The 26712-nt window shown below is 49.5% G+C and overlaps 2 long non-coding RNA genes across 2 annotated transcripts; one reads left to right on the top strand and one right to left on the bottom strand.

The window, feature by feature from the left end:
• The first annotated feature begins 14269 nt into the window (after positions 1-14269).
• On the top strand, positions 14270-22266 carry LOC138916322 (uncharacterized). Its single transcript, XR_011423502.1, has 2 exons — positions 14270-14811; positions 21244-22266. It is a non-coding gene; the product is annotated as an uncharacterized lncRNA (long non-coding RNA).
• Positions 22254-24310, bottom strand: LOC102147981 (uncharacterized). Its single transcript, XR_288090.4, has 3 exons — positions 24206-24310; positions 23055-23187; positions 22254-22408 (listed from the first exon to the last, which is right to left on the bottom strand). It is a non-coding gene; the product is annotated as an uncharacterized lncRNA (long non-coding RNA).
• Between the last annotated feature and the right edge of the window lie 2402 nt (positions 24311-26712).

Below are 26712 nucleotides of genomic sequence, written 5' to 3'. Positions count from 1 at the left end.
CATTAGGTGCGTGCAAGAAGAGGTCTTCATCTGCCAAAAGCTCTTTTCGCTTTACTCTTTCTTATTTGAGTGCAGACCTGATGGATGGGGCTGCAGCTGCCGTCTTCGGACCATGAACTGATCTCAAGAATGGAAGCCGTTGCCAAGGATAGCAGAGCAGAGAGTGAGAAGACTCCTGCAGCACTGGTGACACCCAGGGCTCTACTGGACTGCCTAACACCATCTCCTACAGGAGATCAAAATGAAACCTGGGACCAGCCCCTTGGCGCAGTGGTTAAGTTTGGCGTGCTCTGCTTTGGCAGCCTGGGTTCACGGGTTCAGATCCCAGGAGCAGACCTACTCCACTCGTCAGCCATGCTGTGGTGGCAACCCACATATGAAGTAGAGGAAGATTGGCACAGATGTTAGCTCAGGGCTAATCTTCCTCAGGGAAAACAAAAAACAAAAAAATCCACCTGATCTTGTGTAAGTCATCATTATTTTGAGTCTGTTTCTTGCAGCCAAATGCAATGCCTACTTACATAGGTGACAAGTATGGGGAAGCAGTTTTTCTTCCTCTAAGCCCAAATACTATTTGATTAGATCCAGAACTGATTTACTTAGAACAAAGACCATCATAACTAAGTTCCAAATCAGTGCAGTTTGTCTGTCCTCCACCTCAATGCATCCTCTAAGTCTCTCAGGGGAGAGAGAGGGAGGGAAAAGTGAGAGCAGTATGTCCAAGGTGGTCCTAGACTTCTCACCCTCCTCTCCAAGGCAGTGGGGACCTTCCTCAGACTGGGCATCCAGGAGTGGACGGGGAAAGGAGTGGGGTTCTCACAGGGCCCTCATCTTCCTCTGTGACCCGCTAGGCTGTCCCAGCTATTCTAAGAGCTGAGGCAGGGCGGGTGGGAGAGGAACACAAGAAAGGACTGATTGAAGAATACTAGTGCTGTTGATGAGAGGGGACGCCTGGATGCTCAGCTCCGTTTCTCGCAAGTTTCAATCCCCACAGTTGTCAGAAGTAAGGGAACCTCAACTCACCCAACACACAGTGTGTGCACTGGTTGAGAGTCTAGACTCTAGAGACGGCCCACCTGGGCTCACATCCCGTTTGGGCCTTGCCAGCAATTTGACCCTGGACCACTTACTTCCCTTCTCATACCTCTGTCTTCACAACTGCAAACGGACTTAATAAAAGTTCCTACCTCCTTCTGGGCATTAATTGGGATAATCTACATAGGGTTTTCTATATTAAGCCCTGAATATCAGTTATTATTAATATAATGAACTACACAGGCCATCTGGGTAAGATTCAGATGTTCTCCTAAACGATTTTACATCAGGAAAGAACGTAAGTCTGTATAAGTGAGTATAAGCTGATTGGAAAAAGAGAACTTGGAAGAGAGGTCACTATGCACTGGGCAGTCTGGCAAATGGGAGCCAGACTCCAGCCAATGGTTTTATTCCCATATTTCTGACCTCTCTGTCCCCTTCTGCCTCACAATCACCCTCTAACAATCATCAAAGCCTGTAATTGCTACCTCCTAAATAGCATTCAAGGATGGCCATTCCTCTTTGGGCCAAGGCAACTCACTATTTAGTAAAATTCATGTTTCCCCTCCACAGTGAGGAGTGAAGTAGCTGTCCCACCATGTCCACATGTCCCAGGACCCCTTGATCCAAGTGTGACCATGTGACAGGCTTGCAGGAGCAGAATTGGCATGTGATCCTGCTGGGCCAGGCCTTGTAGGAAGTGGAAGTGGGCCTGTTCTTCTGCATGCTCTCTTGTCCTGGCCCTGTGCTGAGCCACAATGTGCCGGGAGCCTGGGTCTGCGCCATCAAGGGAAGCATTATGGACTGAATGTTGTGTCTCTCCAGATTCCTATGTTGAAGCCCTAACCCCTAATGTGATGATATTTGGAGATAGGACCTTGAGAAGTAATTAGGTGTAGAGGAAGTCATGAGGGTGGAGCCCTCATGATGGGATCAGTGTCCTTATAAGAAGAGGAAGAAATACGAAAGTGCTCTCTCTCTCTGTCTCTTTGTCTCTCTCTCTCTCTGCGTGCCCAGGTACCAAGGCCAGGCTGTGTGAGCACAGAGGGAGAAGGAGGCCGTTTGCCACCCAGGAAGAGCTCCCACCAGACACTGAGTCAGCCAGCACATTGCTCTTGGACTTCCCAGCCTCCAGAACTGTCAGAAATAAATGTCTGCTCTTTAAGCAACCCAGTCTGTGGTGCGATGTTATAGCAGCCTGAGCCAACTGTAAGGAGAGCCCCATGAAGACCAGGGGCACCACATCGATGGGTATATAAACTAGAAATAAACTTCTATTTTGCTTAGCTACCGAAATGTTGGGGTTGGCTTGCTACAGCAGCTACCACTGCCCCACTAACATACAGCTCTACTGTCATTGGAGCCAGTGTAATCTAACTTTCTAAATACTTTGCCAGCTCTCTAACTTGTCTCGTCCCTCTGTCTTGCTCAACTCTGTAATCCATTCTGCATCCTGCACCAGGATCATCTTTTTCCCAAATGCAAAATCTTAATGAGCTTCTTCCTTCCATGTTGTCCCTTTGCAAAGTCTGAGCTCCCCACTCCCTGTACAAGGCCTCCTCTCCTACCACGCCCTCCCTGGCAGCAAGCCAATCCCCACCAAACTTCCTTCAGATCCTCATCCCACCTGGCTCCCTCTCATCTCTGCTCTTCACTCAGCTCTACTCTCTCCTCCTGGAACATTCTCCCTCTCACCCCCTCTCAGGTCATCTGGTTCCCTCTCCCTCTTCTCTTTTCTCCCAACACACTTTCTCCTTTCACCAAACTGCTTTTGATCCTATATCACAATGGCCCAAGTCAAATCCAGCTTGAAAACTAACCCCTTACTTAGTAAGAAGCAGTTATAGCCATGGAAAAAGCGGAGGCTTTGACGCTTTTTGACCTGAGTTCAAAATTTGACTGCATCAGCTGATTTCTATACTGAGTGACTTTTTGCATCACTATCTCAGGTTTCCAGTTATGTGGGAGGATGATAATGACGCCATTAGGTCCATGGCAGGCTTAAATAAGGTCACAGAAAGTGCTAATAGGGTGCAATCACACGGCCGGTGTTCAGGAAAAGGCAGATATTGTTACTATTTTTGTCCCAGGAAGCAAGAATACCAGGCTGCAAGAGTAAGACAGGAATTCCCAAACCCTCGGTTAGAATGATTCATGCTTGAGCTTGTAAAGCCACAAACAGACATCTGGTAGGATGGAGAGATCTGATTTCAAAGGAAGAAATGCAGCATGTTTGTAATGGAGCGCAGCGCCCTCCTTGTAGCATTGCTGTCATTACTAGAGAGCCTCTCCCCAGACTCATTCACATGTGCACATTTTCACCTAGAATCCAGGTAAGAAACTCATAAAATTCAGGCAATAACTCCAAGTGAATGATTCTGAGAAGAGCTGCCAAACCCTCCTGTGGCGCCCGTTCACTGGGAGAGGGAAAACATTTCCAGGTAAGGAGGCTGCAGTGACTGTCCCTCCTCGGGGAGAGGCTGCGGCTGCTTTGGGAGACGGTGCAGAGCGACCAGACTAATGAGTGCCGCCAAGTGTGTGTGTCCCGAGGTCACAGCCAGGGCAGCCACTTTCAGGTCACCCTCACAAAAGGATGAAAAGGAGTGAGGCCGACTTCTGGGAAAGCCAGTGCTGGTGAGAAGAGACTGGCTGGGGTGGGTGTGGCTGCCCATGGTCCAGTGCCCTGGGGCCGCTGGAGAAAGAGGTGTGCCTGAGTCTGGACGGCCAGGGACTGAGGCCAACGTGGGAGCTGCACGGGATGGCTAACAAAGCCCTTTCCCAGATGGTCCATGAAAGACAACATTGTTCCATTCATTCATTCAACAAATAGCTATTGAGCACCTCATGAATGCTGCACTGGGCACCAGGGAGAAGGAAGTGAAAAACAGACAAAAATTCCCACTCTCTGGAGTTTTCCCCTGGGAGGGGCAGACAGGCCATAAATAAGGACATCCTCAAGTGGACAAGATGTGTCAGAGAGTGAGCAGGGCTATGAAATCAAGAAACAAGGTGAGGGGGTGGACAAGGGGGACGGGGGGGTGATACTTGATAGTGTGGTCACAGGAGGCCCCTCTGAGGGGGGAGGCATTTGCGTTGAGACCTGAATGAATCCCTGAGGAGGGAAGAAGCAGGCGTGACGGTGACACATCTGTGCTGCTCTGGCTGCTCCTTCGTCCCACATGGCTTTTCTGAGATCCTCTCCCTCCTGTGCCCAGTCCACCCTCCATCCCTCTGTGCAAGTTGCCCTTTGCAGTCACCCCCCAACCACCTTACTGCCCACACCCAATCCCTGGCTTCAGTTAATGTTCCCCAGATCGGCTGCTGCTGCGAAACCCGTGCTGAGCTCCGACAGCACACCCCTACCTGGATGGTGCTTGCATCTCCATTTGGATGGTCCTGAACTCACGCTCAACTGGTGTCAAAAGAAATTCATTGTGTTTTCCCACATTGCCCCTTCCAACCCACTTGTGTGGCCCCTGTGTCAGCGAAGGATAACACCACCAATCGATCCAGAACTCTGAGCTAACTTCCCTCTCTCACACCCTCCACATCCAGTCTGTCTCCTAAACACCTCGTGTAATCCTTCTTTTTTCCATCCCCAGCACCCTGGGTTAGGTCACCAGCCTTCTCATTGGTCTCCTTGCCTTCAGGCTTGCCCTGCTCCAATCCATCCTCCATACTGTGGCCAGATCATCTTTCTAAAAGCTAATTCTGATCATGTCATCACTCCTGGCCCTGCCATGGAATCGTTACCTGCCCCTGCACTATAACGAGATGAAGCTCACACTCCTGTATTCAGCAATAAAGGATATCCTGGCGAGTCCCACTCCTCCCCCAGCCTCATCTACATCCATGCCACTCTTCCTTCACCCAAGACCTACAACTTAGTAGGTCACGCCTACTAAGGCTGCTACATCCTGCCTCTTTATCTTTTTACATGTTCCTTCCTCAGCCTGGACTATTCTGATCCCCTTTTCCATCTAGCCAACTCCTAGCTCCAGCATCACCTCTTCCAGGAAGTCTTCCTCGAAGCTCCCTGTGGTTACCTCCCTGGCACAGGCCTTGCTGATTCCCTCTGCTTTACACTTAGTGCATCTTCTCACTAAAGAACTCTGGTACCCAGTGCTTGTTAAATGACTGAATGGTGACAGTTTGTCCTTCCGACTACTCTGTGTAGGAGTAATGTGGGTAGATAGTACTGCTCCCATCCTACTGGTGAAGAAATTGAGAATCAAAGATACTTAGCGACGTGCCCAGGCTTATGAGCAATCACGTACAGACAGAAAATGGACCCAGGAAGAAGTCCACTTCAACCTCCACCCTCATCCTAGCCTCATTCCTCATCCTACTTCCTTCTCCAGCAAGTGAAAGCAGCAGTTTGACTTGGTGAGGACAAAAGTCTTAGGGACTGGAAAGAGATATTCCACAAATTTTTGTGTGTTTAGGAGGGCAGGTCCCAAAGATCCCAATGCAAGGCCAAGTGTTCTAAGCCCTGGGCCTCCTGCCCTGGGCCTGGCACAGATGCCCAGGGAAGCTGAGGATCAAGGCCTGGCTGGGTGGGCAAGGATGGGCCTGAGCAAAGGCTCTGGTCCCCTTCTGCTCCCCACTCTTCCCTCCTCCTGCTTTCCCAACTTCCCCCTCTGGGGATCTCCTGTCTATCCTTGGACATGGTCACTGGGGTAGAGCCCTATAGCCTCTCAGAGCCTACAGGCAACAGTGCCGTGTGTAAGCCGGGCTTACACTGGTCCCTTGGCTAATAGGGTCAGAATCAGGCTTGAAGCTGGGTCTCTTAATCCTAGTGCCAAAGCACTCTCTTGGGAGGCCCAGTGCGCACAGGAGAGCTAGTTTGGACGTGGCCAAAGAAGGAAGGCCCAGCCCTTTCAAGAGATAGACAGTGCTGTCCAATATGGTAGCCACATCTGGCTGCTCACATTTAAATTTAAAATTAACTAAAATTAAATATAACTAAATATTCATTTCCTCAGTCACACCAGCCACACTACAGATGCTCAAGAGCCACATGTGCCTAGTTGCTACCGTATTGGACAACACAGATTATAGACGTTTCCATCATCACAGAAAGTTTCACTGGACAGTGTTAGTCTGTACCAACATGGCTAAGAACCCACGCAGGAGATGGACTCCGCACAGACTCTACTCCCGTGTTAGACATGTACTATCGCCTAGATACCAAACCACACATCTGTTATCCAGAGCTCCCACACTGTATTCTTCTCATTGCCTTCCTGAATTTGGAAAAATAAAATTCTTTCTCCTGTTTTTCTATTTCTCTTTTTTGGGTAATTTTAGCATTTAACTTTAGCGTTTATTTCTTCGGTTCATAGTTCTGTTTTGCTTATTAATTTTCTTTTAATTTCATTGCATAGTAGCTTTTAAATAAAGTTTGTAAATTAAAATGTTACAAAGTTTCAGTTATGCAAGATGAGTACATTCTAGAGATCTGCCGTACAACACTGTGCCTATAGTTAACAGTACTGTGTTGTGCACTGAAAAAATTCGTTAAGAGGGTAGAGCTCATGCTAAGTGTTCTTACCACAGTAAAGAGGCATTTTTAAATATCTCACTGTAACTGTTGTTATTTTTTTCAAATCCTCCAAACAAGGCATGAGCCAACCTGTTGGATTTCCCTCCAGCTCCTCAGGGACACTCCCTCAAGGCCAGCAGCCCAGATTTCTGGGAACCAGGTCCCCCTCGGGGTCACTGGACTCCCCTCCTCTTCACCTCTCCTCACCTAGCCTCACCTGCTCATCCTTTGCATCTCTGCTCCAACGTCACTTCCTCAGGGAAGCCTTGGTCCACGTCCTCCTTTTCCCATTCTCATTGGATGGTGGTCCTTCACCTCGGACCAATGATCTTTGTCATATTTCCACATTAATTTGCATGATTGATTAACATCTGCTTCCTCATGCCCTGAAAGCTGACACTGTATTTCTCTTGCTCACTTATAGCTGACTTCACATCTAAAGATATCTCAGCAGCTCCAGAGAGCTGAGCCCCGGCCCCGGTGGAGACCATGGCTAGAGAGGCAGTTAAGCCTGGAGCTCTAGCCCTGAGCCTGTGCCTGGAGGCACCCAAGCAGAGACCCCGGAGCTTGGCCCTGGGCCCGGCTGGAAGAGGAAGGGGGTCATGGACAGCTGAGCCCCAGGCAGCTTAACCTTGGAACCTTGCAAATGGGCTTTGCAGCTGATTGCTCCCAAGGCAGAAGAGTGACGACAGCAAGAAAAATGATGACAGAAACATAGATTCTAGCAGCAAATCCAGCAGATATCGTGGTAGTGGTGCCTTAGGATTTATATCTCTGATACCTCTTACTGCATGCCCAGCGATTAATTCAGAGCTGAGTGCCAGCAGAAACAGGTGACACAATAAAAGGGTGTGGGGAAAAAACTGGAAGTGCAGAAGACCATTTCCCTGTGTGGTGCAACTTGTAGGTATTACTGTGGAAACTTTGAAAAGGGAGTTGTGAGCACACTGCTTCCTCAGAAACGGGGAGGAGGGAAGAAAGGAAAGATACCCAGGGACTTTGATGGATCCGAGCAGAGTTGGAGGAAATCTGGTGAAACACCCTCAGCTTTCCCAGCAGCTGCGAGGGTCCAGGAGTTAGAAAATGAATCTAGGGGCCAGCCCGGTGGCACAGTGGTTAAGTTTGCACGTTCTGATTCTCGGCGGCCTAGGGTTCGCCAGTTCAGATCCCGGGTGCGGGCATGGCACTGCTTGGCAAAAGCCATGCTGTGGTAGGTGTCCCACTTATAAAGTAGAGGAAGATGGGCATGGATGTTAGCTCAGGGCCAGTCTTCTTCAGCAACAAAAGGAAGATTGGCAGTAGTTAGCTCAGGGCAAATCTTCCTCAAAAAAAAAAAGGAAATGAATCTAGCCAATAAACACTGGGTGTTTGGTTACGGGGAGAAGGCAGAACTCCTCCCTGACTGAAAGGGATGCCCAAACCAGTGAGGGAGACAGAGAACTCAACAAATTACTTCCACAAGGTACCTGGTACTATTATAAAAGTAACTATCAAATTAAATAGGAATCCCCTTCTCACCCATTGGATGGCAATTACCAAAAGAACAGGAAACAACAAGCGTTGGCGAGGATGTGGAGAGATTGGAACCCTTGTGCATTGCTGGGGGGAATGGAAAATGGTGCAGCTGCTAATGAAAACTGTATGGCAGTTCCTGAAAAATTTAAAATAAAATTACCGTATGATCTAGCAATCCCACTTGTGGGTATAGACCCAAAAGAACTGAAAGCAGGGACCCATGCAGATCTTTGTGCACCCACGTTCACAGCAGCACTATTCACAATAGCCAAAACGTTCTGGAGATGGATGGTGGTGATAATTGCACAACAATGTGAATATACCTAATGCCACTGAACTGTACACTTAAAATGATAAATTTATGTTGTGTATATTTTATCACAATTAAATAAAATTTTTTTTTCATTAAACAGAAATAAGAAAGAAACTAACTTGATTCTCCAAGGATGTTGGGAAAAGAGTTGTCCTGGGGATGAGAAGCAGAAAAGAGGGAGGAATGGTATTTGTATTTAGCGCATACCCAATGAGAGGACCAGGCTGTAACGGCAGCTGTGTTACTTGCTGAGTGAACAAGAGCGAATCTCTCGACCGCTCTCAACTCTGTAGCAGGAACAGGGCTCCTGGGAGGACAAGTTGACTCTGAATGTGCATGGATGCCCGCTGTACGGGAAAGTTCGACACAAGTGCATGGAAATAGGATCTCTGCTAAACAGAGCAACGTCATCAACCTGCTGAGAGCAAAGGTGATGAGAAGGGGGAGGTGGTGATGGGGGACGCTCTTGAGGTCTGGATGAAAGTGATGAAGGTTTAGTTCCCCCCTTTGAGGAATAAGGAGGACCAGAGGAGAGGCCTAAGGGGTTTGCTGGGCAACAGGGAGGGGCCCTGAATTACAAGTAGATGGATTCTAGAGACCCAGGCGGGACACTTTGAGGAACTCTCTTAAGCCCCCATGGTAGCCTAACACAAAGAATGAAGAGCTGTGAACATTGTCAGATGCTCCTAAGAGAAGAGTGAACATATGCCCTAAAATAGTAACCGTAGGTCCCAGCCTGGGAAAAAGGAGGAATACATGAAGATTAATTGGAGATCATTGATCAGGGTCAATGTTTCCCCAAATTCTAAGACTGCACCCCTAGGGGTATGTGAAATGATTTTGGCCAGCACACAGGCTCACATTCAAAGGCATAGCCGTTTTAATTCTCATCCAGTCTTTCATATGACTTCCAGGACAAAATCGCCCACTGGTGCTATGAATCTATCCCCTCTGAAATCTGTGAATCTCAGGACTTTATCTGAGAAGAGAGAGAACAGGCCTCAGGGTCAGCAACTTCAAGAGGCAACAGTGTCTAATTCTGCACTTGACAAGTCCAGCCCACTTCCTGATTTTGTAAATAAAGTTTTATCAGAACACAGCCACACTACTCATTTATGATTCATCTATGGCTCCTATCCTACAGTGGTAGAATTGAATGGTTACAACTGAGACCTTAGGGCCCACAAAGTCTAAAATGTTTAATACCTGGCCCGTTACATAAAAATGTGAGGACCTCTGGTCTAGTTTAATTACATTGTTTTGTTTTCATCGTATATATCCTTAAATACTTGTTTTCTATTACAAGTGATATCAATTTTCCACTGATGGTGACAATAATTAATTGAAATTAAAAAAGAATCTATTTAAAGAAAAAATTAAGAAAATATTATAATATTCACAAAGTAAAATATTATTATATTATAAATAATAGAAATAGATTGTAGCTGTGGCAGAATCCTGGGAATATATGACAAGGTTTGATAAACGCTGGATTAGGAGAGTAGGGAAAATCAAGAGATCTGAAAATGATGAAGATAAAGAGCAGCTTCAGTGGAGATGAGAGATTGGGGACTGGAAAAGCATTTCATGAGAACGAGGGATTTGTCCGCGTCAAGGGTGGATCCGTACATCAAAGATGCAGAGGGCTCAGCATGTCCTGATTGGACCCAGTGGGGGTCAGAGGAGGCAGGGGGACAGGGAGCTGTAATTAGGTGAGGCCAAGACTGATAAAGGGGAGAAAATGATGGTGTAAGAGAGTCGGTGCAGATCTCTTCCAACCTGGGGTTTCCCTACAGAAGTGTCCTGGCAGAAAGAATGTAAAAACAGCAGTGACAACCACAAGAGTAACACTTGTCTATGTTATAGTGTGTGGGTTCTAAGCACTTTGCACCTATGAACTCACTTCATCTTCACAGTAGCCCTGTGACATAAGAGATTACTTTACAATGAGGAAATTGAGGCAATGAGGAAAAGAGAGGGCAAGTGACTTGCCCAAAGTCACGCAGCTAGTGGGTGGCCCAGGCTGGTGTGATCTGGTTGCCCCCTCCGCAACATCTGAGCCCTGCCCCTCAGGAGGTGACTGGGCCTTGGTCATTCATAGAGTCAGGCCTGAGAACTGTGACTCTGGGTCAGGTGAGCACCTGGCTGGCCTGTCCCTGTCTTGGTCTTGGTCTGCCCTTTAGGATCCAGGTCACGGAGAGGCTGTCATCCTTGAGACACCACAGGGAAATGACAGATCATGATGACTTTGCCAAGGGAATGACAAGGTCTCAATTGCCAAGAGCAGGCAGAGCTGTGAGGCAGCAGCAGCGGGACAAAGCTGTCTGAGACACGGGGATAGCTACCAAAGTCTCAGAAGCAGAGGGGCAAGGGGCTCTAAGGGACCAAACCAGGAAGTCCCAGGCCAGGGGCTGGGTGTCCAACTGGGCCCAACAACACAGCGTGTTCATGGTTCAGAAAACATAACAGAAGCCTAGCGTCCTACATTTCCTGTTTTAGTAATTCTTTCCATTGTATTTATCATTCTCTGAAATTATACCATTTATGTATGACTTAATTATTAATTATTTGTCTCCCCCCTTAGAATGTGAACTCTGTGATGTTAGGCACTGAACCCCATCGCATTCCCTGCTGCCTGGCACACAGTAGGTGCTCAATTTAATTTTTCTAATTTAAATCCCACTTGGGCTCAAGCTTCTAAATGCGTCAGGGTCACTCAGGGTTACCCACCTGCGGAAGATGAGTGCTCACCATGGTGAACCGTGGGGAGAGCCAGCCAGAGCCCAGGCCAGCCAGCAGGCCCTGTGTCCTGAGCTTCTCTCCCAGTGACCTAGGGACAACCAACGGCATCTCGGTGTGCCAGGGGCTGAAGCACCCTTCCATGTGCCTAGTGGCTTGGTGGGCCACTTTGATGGGGTGTTGACTTTGTAGTTAAGTCTGTTTCCGAAAGCTTGGATTGAGAGTCTAAATTTTCTGTATATACTACACTCAAGTTGAAAGATGTCCAAAAAAAAACCCTTTCAGCAACTGTTATGAGCTGAACTGTGGACTCCAAAATTCATGCGTTGAGATCCTAACCCCTAGTACCTCAGAATGTGACCTTACTTGGAAATAGGTGCAGATGTAATTATTTAAGTTGAGGTCTTACTGGAGCAGGGTGACTCCCAATCCAGTGTAACTGGCGTCCTGATTAAAAGGGGAAATTGGGGCACAGAGACACGCACACAAGGAGAATGATACTGGACTACGAGGGTGATGTATCTACAAACCAAGGAACGCTAGAGATTGCCAGCAAACCACCAGACACAGTGAGAGAGAGGCCTGGAGCAGATTCTCCCTCACGGCCCTCAGAAGGAACCAACCCTGCTGACACCTTGATGGGACTTCTACCTCCAGGACCGGGAGGCAATCAACTTCTGCTGTTCAGGCCACGCAGGTTGGGATCCTCCGTCACAGCAAGCCCAGGAGCCTCATGCATCTATTTCCAACAGTGGATGCTAGACTGGGCAGGCGAACAGGTGACAGAAGCTGTCTGTGGGAGGAGGAGGGTGGCGGCGTCCTTGTTAAAACTGGGCACAGCAAACTGCGCTTTGTCAAGTGAAGTGAATGTTTCTTGCTAATGACCTGCCCCTGGTCTAGGCCAACCTCCACCCCAGGCATTTTCTGTTTCCCCCACTTCTAGCTATTCTCTCTGCTTGCTCTGTCTCCTGCCTCCTCTTCCAGCCTGTCCCACTCCAGGGCTCGAGTCTCACCTGGCTTTCCATCGAACGTCCCTGTCTGTCTCTCCCAGCTGTGTAAACACCTCAACTGCCTCGATGCACAGGAGATGGGATGTCAGGAAACAGGAGCAGGGAAGACTCACCGTGCTAGCGTGGAGGGCTCCTCACAGCCTGGGCTGTCCCCTGGGGGGCCCATAGTTGGCCATAGGGAAGAATGGCCAGGTATTGTGAGAAGAGAACGGCAGGCTGCGGAACAGAGTTCACATGCAGCCCGTTTCTGTAAGAAAGAAGAGGAATGTTGATGGTTCTGGAGGATGAATACCAAGGAGTGGATGCTGGCTAGTCTGGATACCAAAATTGTGAATGGTTTCAATTTTGTTCCTTTTGCTGGTGAACGTGTCGTAGTTGTTTTTCAGCTAGAAACATACGTGTGTGTGTGTGTGTGTGTGTGTGTGTGTGTGACAATAGTAGAAAAAAAAGGTTGAGGAGATCCAGCACCTGAGGAATCAGTGTTTCCCTGGGATGCTGAGGGTCGGTTTTGAATGAGGCTGACCTGAAGTGGGGTGGAGCAGGGAAGACTTTGCCCATTACAGCTTCTCTCTGACCCACCATCTGAGGTCAGATGGGAGGATGGTGACCAACCGTCCAGGTTGGCCCAGGACTCAGAGACTCCCCTGGCACGCAGAAATTGTAACACTAAGATTGTTAAAATTGTTGTTCACACGTACACACACAGGACTCTGTGAAGGTGCCCAGGAACCTGTAGATAGCTAGGCCTGGACACATCAGCCTGGCCCTGCACAGCCAGGGTAGGGGTGCTCAACCCGCCCCTGCAGAGGGCATCGCAGGCCATCAACTGTTCTTCCAGAGAAACTCTCCTAGTGAAAGCTGGGGGACATAGGGCGGAAGAGTCATGGTTTCTCCAGCACCGGGAAGTGTTCCTCCTGAGGATACTCCGGGAAAAGGATGCGAATATTGGTGGGAGACTGGCCTCCGCTACTCCTCACTCTGAGATGCTCCTGCCTGGCTGCCTGGCTTGAGTCAAGTCTCATGGTGTTTCAGATCCTAAAAGTCCATAACTTTTATAATTCTCTCCCTCCCCGATCTTTTTTTCTGAAAATTCCCCCACATCCTGGCTTATTTCACATGTACAAAACTAAATTTGAACCACCCATTTATTCTCACCCACTGGGGAAGGCAAAAAAACAAAGAGTGGAAATACTTTCTTTCAGTTGTGTGGGGAAACAGAGTCCCAGAGGGGTTTGGTGCCCAGGTCAAGGCCCCACAGTGAATCAGGGCTAAAAAGTGTCACTTCGATTTTTGTAGCTGGTTGTCACTCCGCACACCCTGTGAGTGCCCATGAGGTAAGACCACCCCATTTTATACATAACCCCTCAGGGATGTGTGCAGTGCCCCTGAGACAGAAAGCAGACATGAAGTTCATCAGTCTGGAAAATACAGAGTCAGAGAAGCAGTAAACATTTCTTGACTTTTGCCTAGAGTGGCCTTTCAGTCCACGCCTGGTCTACTGCAGACAGAGGCCACAGGCCCGTCTCTCCCTGACCGCCCCTCTCTGTGGCGCCCCCAGTCTTCTTTCTGGCTGCCCCTTTCTGGAGGCTGCCTTTACCCCGAAGTGCTGTGATGAACCCTAGTGTAGGAAGCGCAGCTCCTTGTATCTTCAGAGTAGAGAGTCTGCTAGACACACCGAACTTCTCTTGCTAACGCTGATCGATTCTTACGGTATAATATCAAAATCTATTTACGTCAACAAACTCTCTTCCATATCTTTTACATACACCCTCCCTTCCCCACCAAGAAGAAGCGGTAGAAGGGGGAAGGGGGAAGAAAACCCCACGTCACCACATGAGCAAAGGAAACCGTGTCTCAGAACCTGGCGGGACCTGCCCAGGACTCGAGAGTCAGAGAAGGCGGCCCAGGACAGCGCCTCTGCCAGGCCCACAGGCTCAACATCCCGAGTCCCGTGACGTGGCAAATCCACCCACCCTGGCTCCTCCCCTGCCACGTAACTTGGCTGGCTCCAGCGACGACCAGTCCCATTAACAGTGATGTCAGGCTGTTTTGGTTGGGATCATTCCTGAGTCATGAAACAGTTAAGAAATATCCTGCCCCACTAGCTGCCGAGCTCATAAAGGTCGATCCACGTGTACTTCCTTGTGGCTCCAGACTGACGGCTCACTCATTTGCTCACACCCAGCAGGGAGAGAAGGCAGCAGGAGGCAGGACCGCCACCCTCCCATGCAAATCACCCCTCAGGAGTGCAGCCCAGCTCCTCCGGCTCCTCTGGGGCAATGCTCCTGGGGAGGCCGAGGCTGTGCGGAAGATGCAGCCCCGGAAGGTGTGCACTCTTCTTTTTCCTGGCCCTCCTGCTCGACGCTGTGGGCCTGGTCCTTTTGCTGGTGGGCATCTTCGCCACACTCGATTACTGGGACTTCTTGGTCTACACGGGGGCCCTGATCCTGGCTTTCAGCCTACTGTTCTGGGTCTTCTGGTATTCCCTCAACATCAAAGTGCCTCTTGAAAAACTGGACTTGTAGTTTGGCCGTGGGAAGAGGAGGAGGAACACAGGCTCCACATGGAGCTGCCTGTGAACCTGGGGCCGTCGGGAAGTTGGAGGAACAGAGACAAATTGCTGCTCCCACCCAGAATGTCCCACTGGGGACCAGGTGAGTGCACACAACACCCACCTGGCGAGGTGGCCAGAGAGGCTGGGCTGAGCAGGAGCAGGCTAGAACTTTTTGAGGCTGAATGGGCAAGTGGCCGGATGACTGCATCCCAGCTGGGGATTCTGTCAACCGGGGCTCTGGCTGGACTTGTGGTGACCATCCAAGAGAGTGTCAGGCAGGTATTTTCTCCCCTGGGAGGAGGGTCTCCACAGCCCCTTCCACTTCTGATACTCCACGAACGGCCCTGCCACACAGAACAGGAAGTTATCTCGTCAGCTTAAAACTTGGGAGAAAAGAGCCCATCTTGATTCTCTGTTGGGAAGAAAAGGCTTTAGCACTAAGAGAGGATGGAAAGTTCCCTGATGGCTGCTTGTGCCCTTGCATGGCTGGGGCGCGAGCCAGGCTTCGGCAGGAGGAAACAGAGCAGAACCACCCAGAACAGCCCTTCTCATTAGCTTCCTCCCTGCACCTGCCGAAGGGACACGTGCGAGGGGGTCAGGACCTGCCTCCACGTCTGCTCTGGGTGCATCTGCCTCCTCTCTCAGCAGGGCCCCCACCCTGCCCTCCTCACACACACTCCCATGCAGCCAACACCTCCCAGCTGCAGCCCCCGCCCCCTGCCAGCCTGGGAGACTCAGAAGTCAAGAGACCGTGGCTGACCACTTCACTGGCAAACTGTGCTTCCCAGCTGGGCCAGCGGCTTGGTTGACAGCGTGTAACCAAAGATAACCAAAGGTAGAGCTGATAGGTCCGGCCCCCACAACCCTGAGTTACAGATGCAGCTCTCCCCAGTGGGTTAAAATTGGAGCCCTGGATGCTTTGATGATTGGCATCCCCTCCTCCCCAGGCGGGCAGGGACCTGCACTCAGGCATAGCCAGGCGCTCCCTGTGGGTGCTGGATGTAGCAACAAAGGTGACTGCTGGGCTGGGAGGAGGAAATAACCATGGCGTCTTTTCTAGGGTTCCATCTGACCCTTGGAACTGAGAGACGAGATCAGCAACTTGAAGAGATTTTGGGAGAGTAGCATAAACCTGTCCCTGGCAGATAACAGGAAAAGATAGGAGACGGCAGAGTGCTCGGTCCTACTCCAAGTGACACCGCTTGTTCGCTGGGTGACATTGCCCAGGTGCACAAGGCTTTGAGCCTCAGTACTCTCAGGTGTAGAATGAGGGTTATTTCCTGCCCTTGTTGCAATGGTCAAAAGAGGCAAGGCAGGAGAAGGCTCCTTGCACACAGTGTGGTTCTTACAAATGTCATGTTGTTACTAAACTTGTGATATGGGGTGAGTAAACCGACCCAGAGTCCTAATTGGGAGTGCCTTGGTGTACCTCAAATTAGTAGTGGTGGGGGTCAGTTTACGCTTTGCATCATAAAACTTTAAAGCAAGAAGGGACCCCTAATTTGTTTGCTCATTCACGAGGATATGTCAGGCACTGTGCAAGGCACTGGGGACACTGGGAAGAATAAAGCACATGAGGTCTCTACCCGCAAGGAGTTTCCCATCAGATGAGAGACAGACATTAACTAAATAATCTCACTAATGGGGGTGCAATAACCGAGTCAGGTGAGGACTAGGAATAAAAAGGGCATCGCTCCACGGGAACAGTCAATAGAGAAACTGACCCAGAAGGTGCAGTCTTTCAGGGAGAGGCAAAGGCTTGAGCAAAGGTCCTGGGGTAGCAGGAAATAAATGGCAGCAGGAAGGTGGAAGGGCAGAGGGCAAGTGCAAGAGAGAGTTAAGGCCCTGTGGTAGATCAGGCAGAAGCTTGAAGGCCCTCTTAAGGATTTTGGTCATTATTTTAAGAATAATAAGCAGCTATTAAAGAGATGTGCAGAAGTAGGGGCTTGACATAATTGGATCTACGTTTCCAAGTGACCACCCTGACCAGGGCATGGATGATGATGATGATGACCAGTTCAAGTCCATTTGGGGAGCTAAGTCACTTGCCCAAACAACAAAGGGTGCCTAGTGTGAGGCTCCTTGCCCTGCATACCCTTCCCTCATTGAAGAAAGAAAGTTCAGTGAAGAAAGAAAGTTCGATAGCTCAGTTGGTGAAGAGCACGGGCCAAGACCCAGACTGTCTGGTTGGAATCCAGTTGTGTTCCTTACTAGCTGTGTGACTGGGGCAAGTTACAGCACTTCTCTATGCCCTAGTTTCTAAATCTGTAATATGGAGATGGCGTTAATAACAGCTCCTATTTCAGAGATGATGCTAATAATACCTCTACGTTGTAAAGATGTTGCAGAGATTAAGCAGGCTAATATGTGTACAGCACTCTACAGCCAATGCTTAAATCAAACAAGGCGCATTCCATTAAACATCTGTCATGACGCAGGAAGCTAGTACATTACAGCGGGGCGAGATCTTCCTCCAGGATAGGCATCCCTGAAGCATTATGGTCAATTCTTCAGTGTATGGCACTCAGATTTTTCAGTCGATATGAAAGTGAGAGCTGCCCAGCCTGCCAGACTTTTGTCCAGGCTCAAAGCTAGCCTAAAAGTTATGATATCTGTGTATTCTCACTGAATATAGTCACACAAATACCACTTTCACCTTCTCAGTCCCCAAACACCGTGTTCCACAGGACCCTCAAAGCCGGCCGGCCCTCTCACCTAGCCTCCCTTGGTCCCTCCATCCCCTGCAATGTCCGAGGCTGACAGAGAGTGATGGTGTAATGTGGGCTTGGATCTGCTGCTGGGGCAGGGGCGGGGGGCACTGCTCACTCAGAGGGGCTGCCGCCCACCCCCTGGATGACCATGAGCAAGTCCTTTTCCTTCCCTTTAGAGTAGGAGATGTGGTCTCCAGGAGAGGTTTCAAACTGTGCTCTGCAAAGGCCTGTGGGGGCTCGGGTGGAGGGAGAGCCAGCAGGCAGGAATCCAGCGCCCCACCCGCCCCACAATACACACCCGCACCCAGAGCACTGCATTCTCAGTGGTTTTATCTACTGAGCTTTCACATAAGGCTTCTGTGAACACAAGTCCTGATGCTAAAAGATATTGCTGAAGACGACTAGGCTCAACCCTTTCCATTCTACAACCTTTGGCCAGGGCGTAATCTCTGACCATATTCCTGATTTACGGGCAGTGTGTAACTGGCTCTGCCAGTCCCTGACGCTCAGAGGGGAGTAAAAGGAGACTGGGCTCGCTGAACTCACAGACTGCTGCTGCCGTCCCGAGCTGATCCTTCAGAGTCTCAGCAAGATGAGTCTGCTAGGACACGCCCAACCCACCCCTCCCCAGAGAGAAGCAGGTCACATCCCTGGCGTGAGGTCTGGGACAGACCTGGGACGGTTTTCTGGGGACCACGTGGCCACTAAACCTCAGAGGGTCCCAGGAGTTTCAGCATGAGCGGCTTGTTTTTACAGCCCAACCGTGCACCAAGCAAGACATCCTGCCTTTTGATTTTATCACTCGGTCATTGTATTTTCCGACGCTTTGTTTGTTCCACGCTCCACTTGCTTGGCATTTCTTGTCGACAGAGATAAGTCCCCGGGGAAAGTCAGGTGAGGACTTTTGTCCTTTTACAAGAGGGTATAAGTCTACGCTCCCCCACCCCCCACACACACCATACACATATAGCAACACTCTTCCACCCACACACATCCCCCTCGTGTATACCTCATAAGCACATGCACACTCACACACACCCTAGATATCCACCTACCTCTCCCATTGCCCACACACATACACATTTTTTGCACTCTCCCTACACACCCACACACACCCATATTACTCTCACCTACACCTTACGTACACATCAACACCCCACACACGCACGTGCCTCCCTCCCCCACTGCACACACACATTCATGCACACCCCAACACACCCCACACACACATCTAAAAACCTCACATTCACATATCCTCCACACCACATCCACCCTACTCACACACACACACATCCTCACATCTGCCACACACAGGCCAGAAATACATGCTCACAGAAACAAACACACACCCACCCAAACACACCCACTCCCAGGCAACCAAAGCCAAAGGCACGGGGCGCTGACAGCCCCGAGCCCTGGAAAGGGAAACTTGCTTCTCACCATCGACTTTTTCCAACACGCAGACTCTCCTCTCTGCCCTCGGAGGGGGCCAGGGGAGCTGCCAAGTGGGATCAGAGGAGAGGCAGGCAAAAAGGCCTGCACACCCGCTCAGCACACTCGGATCACGTGCAGACGCACTGCTGGAGCTGTGTGGAGGGCCAAACATTCTCTAACCCCTGGAGGAATTTTTCATCTAGAAGGAGAGATAACACAAGTATACAATACCTCACAAAAGTACACGGAAAATGTGTTCTGTGAAATAAGCGCAGTCCTACACTGGGCTCTGGAAGCCGAGATGAGGAAGAGAGCCTCCTGGCTGGTGGGGGAGGGGGCTGTGTGTGGCTTCAGATAGCTGGCCGGGGTCCTAGGGAACAGGTAAGAACGTGACAGGTAGAGGTGGCACTTGGGCAGAACCAGAGGGAAGGACTACAGAAAGGAAAGAATTAAAGTGTCCCAGAAAGGGTGAGCAGACACCTGTGACTGGGGTTAGGGGTCCTCGTTGCTGAATGTGGAGGACGTTGAAAGCCAGATGAGGATTCTGACCCTTGGAAAGCAAGGAGGACCCTCAATGGCTTTACGGACTGGAGAGTGACACAGCTAGGCTCTGCTTGAGGAAGAGTCACTTGGTATCATGTGCAGAACAGGTTGGTAAGGAGAGGCATGGAGACAAGGAAACCATTCAGAAAGCCCAGGTGGCAGATAATAAGGGATAGAACTGAAATGATGGCCGTGGAGAGGAGAGGAGAAGGGCAGAGACAGCAGGAGTGAACAGACAGGACTAGTAGACACCCCCCCCTACACACACACACCCCCATCCCCATCCTGGTCTCCTGCGGGGGCATGACAGTATCAAAGGCTTCAGAAAGCATTGCCGTCCATGGAATGAGGAAAGTCAGAAGGCGCGGGATTGGTTAAAATCATGTGCTTTCCTTTGAACATGCAGAGTTTGAGATCCCAACAGCATGCAGATCTTCCTCAACTTACGGTGGGGTTACTTCCCGATAAACCCATCGTAAGTCAAAAATGCATTTAATACAGGTCACCTACCAAACATAGCCCAGCCCACCTTCAACGTGCTCAGCACACCTACATTAGCCCCCAGCTGGGCAAAGTCATCTCACACAGAGCCTATCTCATAATACAGTGTCGAACATCTCACATCATTCATTGAATACTGTCCCGAAAGTGAAAATAGGATGGCTGTCCAGGTACAGAGTGGCTCTAAGGGTGCCAGCTGTTCACCCTTGTGGTCATGGGGCTCACTGGAGGTGCAGCTCGCTGCCCCTGACCAGCACCACAGAGAGGATTGTGCTGCAGATGGCTAGCCCGGGAAAAGAACAACATTTAAAATTCGCAGGCCGGCTTCCACGGAATGGGTATCGCTTTCACACTGTCGTAAAGTCAAAAAATCATAGGTCAAACCGCCGTAACTTGGGGACCACCTGTATCTGAGGCGAACTACTCAACTGGTGTTGAATGTGCAGATTCGAAACTCAGAAGGGAGATCAGGCATGGTGATGGATGCAGGTGGAGACATGACTATGGATGAAACTGTGGAGAGTGAGAAGGTAGAGAGAAAAGGGAAGAAATGGAGTGAGAAAGTGGTGACTAGAAGGAAGGAACCCTGAGACTCACTGAAAGAGGCCCTGCATATTATCGCATTTCATCCCAACAGCAACGCTGTGAGGAAAGAATTATTCTCCTTTTACAGATAAGGGATGAGCAATGAGCCTTTATCAGTAAATGGTGGGGGCAAAAATCAGATAAGTGCTATTTACAGAGTGGTTGCTAAGCTGTGCAAAGGAGTGAGTGCAGATTAGTCTTCAAAATATTTGGTGATAAATGATTGGGGTAAGGCTATGATGGCAAGTATGGTAAGTATGATTTTTTCAGAGGAGAGGATACAGAAAATTGAGCAGGATGGTAAGAGGAGGAGGGGAAACCAGCAGAGAGGAGAAGAGGATGTTGAAGTTACAAATGAAGACGGATGTCTGGCCATGTCCAAGGTGGAGGTGGGGGTTGGAATCCAGAGCCCCGGGGAGAGAGGTATTAGTTTTGCCCATAAGGAAGGGTAGGGAGAGGGAATTAAGATTTGATGAGCGCCTTGATGTTTATTGGGCCAATCACTTATTTTCATTACCTTATTCAATGCTCACAACTCTGAGTTAGGGATTCAAACCCCCATTTTACAGGTGAGGAAACTGAGTCTCAAAGTGGTTTCATGACTAGCCCATGGTAATGGTGAGATTGAGCAGCAGCACTAGAATTCAAACCTAACTCCGGTTGAGTCCAAGAACTATGCCTGGTTCACCACACACAGACTTGAAATCACATATTCAAGTCTTGGGCCAATCCATTTTGTCTTCGTTTGTTGAACACAGGTTCCACCCGATGGAGAAGGATCACAGGAAGAAGATGCTCTCTTCACAGCACATCCTTTAACAGTATCCAAGAGGGACCAGAGGCTGTGAGATCGAGGCTTTCAAAGCAACCACTAGGATGCCTATGAATGGCCTCGATGCCAGGCTTCCAGCAAGTTCCAGGCTCCATCAAGAGTCCAGCATCCCTGCACCAGGCCACTGATGCCACTGCCAGTGCCCCAGCTATTTGTGAGGCCCCGAGAAGCCTTAAAGTTCTCACAGTTGGGCTTTTACGGCAGCAAACCTGCTATGGGCTTAGACACCAAGAGAGAAGTTACGTCCACTGCTGCTCCTCTGCTCCATATTAACAACGGGAACCAAGCACAAAAGTGCAAATGGGATCTCCCGCGAGCACATGCCACACTGCACTGCTGCTACTTCTGCTCCTCGGCTCTTTGGAAGACTGTGTGAGCCCCTAGGGGCTCCACCTCATCCGCCTCTTGGTACTATCCAAGTGGCACATGGCAGCATATTTCAACATGTTGGGTGCAAAAGCAAATGCACAGCTAATGCTGTGTGCAAGAGGCCTCCTCCTCGGGGCTGGGCACTGCATGCTGCTAGTGCAGCCCCACTCGCTTGCACAGCCAGGCCACGTGGGTGGCTCATATTGAGCTTTTAGTCAACTGAAGCCCTCTGGGCATTTTCTGACAAGCAAGCTAGGCCTCTGCTGTGCTGTCCTCGTGTCATTCATTTCTTGATTCTATGAGCAGGACTCCATTTTTACCTTCATTCAATTGCATCCAGTCAAATGCAGGTCAGCTGGTGCAACTGAGGGTCAACCTCCATAGGCTAATCAGATGTGTTCATGCCCGTCAGTTGTGCTTGACCTGCTCCACTAATTTATATTTCCCCTGGACTAATTTTGTACTTTTTATTTATATTTCACCCCAAAAGTGTATGTGTTTCTTACAAGCCACCTCAGATCTTTTATGGTAAGAGGTAGTTACCTAAATAAAGGAATAGATTTGGCCTTTTGTTTTAACATGACCTTTTTATGAGTCTGCATGGTCTCGTAACAATTCTCAAACTTCCAGTTTTAGAGTATCCTCTTCCCATTAGTTCAACCTTCCTCTGTGCAAATCCTGGAATTCTACATTTGGTACAGCACCTCAGGAACACATGGAACCTAGTGTGAGGAAGATAGTACATGGGTTATCCCGATACCGTGGAATCTTCTGGAAGCTGTGTGCTCAGCCACAAGCCTGGCTTCTCAGAACTAGGCTGGACTCAGAAACCTGAAGAGATATCATGAAAGAACATTCTAGATAAGGCACTACGAAGACAGATTCCTCTCCTACTCAGAACCTTCCCTGAACATTTGTAATGCTATTGATTTTCCCAATTGGAAATTTCTTTGTATGCCTGACCTGACTACATACAGTAAGGAAGCATTTCCTCTTACCTGAAGCTGTAATGTTAGTATAGAAGGAAAAGTGACCTGTAATCAAAATCACTCTGAACAGTTCCTTAGGAAGACACTGTGTTGGAGGCCACATAACTTCTCTTCATGAGACCAACACAGTTGGTTTTTTTATTCTAGAAATGGAACAGGTTTCCCTTTCTTTGGTTGGGAACAAAATGCAATAGTTGGCTTTCAACAGTTGGCAGCCACATTGTTCAAAATATGCAAATCTTGAAAAACTAGGATCACACTCAGCCCAGAGCATACGTTCGTGTCTGAGAGAGGCTGAAGGAACTGAGATTGGCTGAGCAGCCGTAGATCCCAACCTCCCACACCACACTCACGCCAGGGAATTTCCCACATTACTTACTTCTTCCTCTCTCCTCCGTCTGGCTGTTAATGTGCAAGTTAAATGCACATGTGATGGTTCTCCATGTGGTGCACTCCTGAATCATCTCCCAAATTAAAGGGCATGTTTCTGCAGGCCGGGAATCTGACCACAGCTTTGAAGAATGAGTGTAGAGTGTATCAGTGATAATAGAAGGATAATTGTATTCAATTCAGCTGATCACCTACTGGCCTTCGCATTAGCCCCTTGGAAGAAAGGGGAGGACCACATAGAAGGGCTTCCCGGAACCTATCATCAACCATCTGGGAACCCCAGTTAAGAGCTAGAACTGAGAAGGCACACATAGGCAATGCATGTGGAAAGCAAGGGCAATCCTTCTGGGGCTAAACTTGGTCTGCAACTGACTATCTGCCAGGACAGTGCTCAAGGGAATGCCTTATGGCACAGTATTGGAGGCTGCAAGCACCAAACTTAATCTTGAGAGCAGCACTTCTCAAATTGTATGCAGGTCACCTGGGGATCCTGTTAAGTGCAGATTCTGATTCAGTAGTCTGGGGACGGGCCTGAGACTCCGCATTTCTAACAAGCTCCCAGGCAATACCATCACTGCTGGCCCTCATGACACTTTAAAGAGTGAGGATCTCGAGAAACCTCATCGTTTCAGAGATGGAGAAACTGAAGCCGGAAGGTGAAGTGAACCTCCCAAGTTTAAGCTGCTGAAAAGCAGCAGATCCAGGCCTAGAGCCCAGGCCTCCAGGCTGCCAGTCAAGTCCTTTCCCCTCAGTAAACTGCTGACTGGTTTCTCCCAAGCCCTGCTGAACCTTGGGCAGAGTGAGGGAGCCAGCAAGCAGGGCGGCAGCCAAGGGGGGTGAGGCACGCTCATGCTGCAGATGAGTTATGAACTGCCACGCCTCAGGCCTCAACTTAGCTGTGCCACGTGCAGGGGAACGCAGTCCTGACCAGGCCTCCACACTGCTCTGCATCACTGCAGATGCCAGAGCCATGAGCACACGAGTGCCCATCATGCAAGGCAAGGCAGGGTGGAGAGGGAGGAGAAAACAGGAGAAGCCAGGTTTCCACCAGGCAGGGCCACACGGAGCCAGAGTAGGTCTGATCTGGGCTCGTCTTCCCAGAAAGTTCTCCCAAGGGGTTGGGCATTGGGAGCCTCCTACCGCTCTCCAGGGCCATCTCTGTGGCCCCTCCTCCTATCTGTTCCATGTGGGGCCATTGGCCTTTTTCAGTGACTTGAACTCAGTCGACTCTGCCACTTACAGGCTGAGTGACCTTGCAAGTGATCCTCAGCTATGAGGGGATAATAATAACGACATCACAATCACAAGGATCAAATGTGGTTCAGCATTGGCCTTCTGAGACTCCCACATGGGCAAATACTGTTAGCATACCAGGTTTGTTTTTGCCCGTCACCCGGAAAGCCAAACACTGAGATGAGATTGCAGCAGAGAAAGGGTTTAATCACAGGGCAGCCAAATGAGGAAACAGGAAAACAAGTCTCAAATCTACTTCCCCGAAAATAGGGACTCAGGGATATTTATGGGATAGGGGGCAAGGTGGTTTGAAATGTGGAGAGAGGTGATTGGAGGTGAGCAGAGGTGAGGTAATTGATGATCTGTGCAGGCGTAGTCAGACATCACGGCTCTTCATAGGATGCATGCTCACAAAATGGCGATGTTAGTATGATCTGAGGGTGGAGTTTTTAGCCTCTTGATGTCAAAAGGTCACCTATCGGACATCTGCGCCACCTGGTTGATGAGTTGGTGGTCTCAACTGGCATGAAGTGGACAAAGGGTTCTAATTCCTGGAAAACAGCTCACACACCCATTACCATGGTGACCCAGGCTCCAGGGAGATGTTATCTATAGGAACCCAGCAGAGTCGGATAGCGTATTGCGTAAAGAGCCAGTTAACAATGGGTGGGTTAAACAGCTAAAAGCCATAATCAGTAATCGCAAAAAGGAAAAAAGAACTTTAGCTCCTAGCTACTCAATCTCCAATGGCCAACTGCCGTTTCAATACATTAGAGCGTATTGTTTCTCCTTTGTAGAAATCAAAGTGCAGAGCTGTAAAGTTTAGGTCATCCCCTCAGATACCTAATGATTCCAGGACTACAGGCGCTGTCATTTACAAAGCTATTTAAAGTCAAGTCTGCCGCTCGTAATCAAGTCCACGCTTCACAAACTTCATCTGCAAGGTTTACCGCATGAAGGACCAACAGGGGCCCACAAAGCCCCTGGCAGACGGGCTTCCTAGGGTAGGTGCACCCTGGTTCTGCAGCCCACCCTCAATCAGTAGCCTTGAGGCCCCTCAGATTCAACTCATCTCTCGGTGAAATTACAGTGTGTGGAGGAAGTGGATCACAAGCTGAGTCCACCACTGTTGAGGCCAGCTCAGAAATGTATTTGCATGAGGGACCAAAGAGCCTTCTGGGTAAAAACCAACCCTATGGAAAAACAGTAAGGCAGACAAGACTGGCCTGGTAACAGCAAGGACACAGGTATGCTCAGTTGACTTCATCTTACAACTCCTGTTTGTTCTCAGGGAAGAAGGGCTGAAGGAGGACTGAGCATTTTTTTAGAAAAAACTGTATGTGGTACTGGGGTCCACATCTTATCACTCCGGAGCATCCAGCATAGACCCGGGCTCTGTTAGTTGTGTTAGTTCCTGGTAGACGCGATGATGTCTGGCAGAAAAGTGAGACAGTCAGTTCTAATAGTTGACTAAATGTGTTTATGAGCTGAATTGTCTCTTCCAAGACTCCTGGAAGTTTCTTGGCAGGGTAGGCACACAGGGAGAGAGGGGCCAGCCAGGAAAATGTGGATAGCAGTAAATCACTCCTTGTGAAAGATGTTTGGATGAAAGGTCCAGACTGCTAGAAACTGCATACCAGCCTGGGAATGCCAAGGTTTCACTGGGTGAGAAAGTACGGTGTATGCATCCAAGGACTATCCACAGAAGGTCCGGTCTAGTTGTCTCTGACTTCAGAGCAGTCACACATTCTCATTCCTTCCTGCATTCCCTTATTCAACAGATATTCACCCCTGGCCTTCCTCTTCCTGGATCCCAAAGACGGCCCCTACTGGGAGATCCTTTAGCATTTGAGGTTGCTAACTTTCAGGAGAGGGCAGGGGAGGTGAGGTGCAGATCCCCAAGCCCCGGTTCCATCTCTGCAATGCCCCCCACTGTGCTGGGCTCTGTGCCCCAAAACTCCCCGAGTCAGCATGCAAAGAAATAATTAACAGACTCTATATTTTATAGGTCAACAACTTAGACTCTGCTTCCAAATACAGGCACTCCCTAAGCATTTCCACATCTTTCCTTGCCTGCTTCTCCTTCCCCATATTAGCCTCTCGCCACTAAGCAGCCATTTTCTTCTTCGCCCACTTCAGCCCAAGCCACAGGCCCAGCCCACAGTGAGCAGGGTGAGGCTGTCTGGATTCTGCTCACTGGGGCATGCCCCCAACACACACAGCCTCAGCTCGGATGTCCTCTCACCCCAACCCCAATTGTCCAACCAACCCTCCTCACCCCCGTCAATCTGGGACTCCACAGCCAAAGTTCCCAAGTCCACATCCACCTCCCTGACTGCAGCTCTCTGGGGTCTGAATTCTGGCCCCTGCCCAGAGCCTCTCATTCTGAAGAGTCCAGACGACGATGGCCAGCT

The sequence above is a fragment of the Equus caballus genome, chromosome 11 (genome assembly GCF_041296265.1).
Source record: "Equus caballus isolate H_3958 breed thoroughbred chromosome 11, TB-T2T, whole genome shotgun sequence".
In the NCBI taxonomy this organism is placed as follows: domain Eukaryota; kingdom Metazoa; phylum Chordata; class Mammalia; order Perissodactyla; family Equidae; genus Equus; species Equus caballus.
Note: the sequence above shows the minus strand (reverse complement) of the source record. Positions and strands in the feature narration are given on the sequence as shown.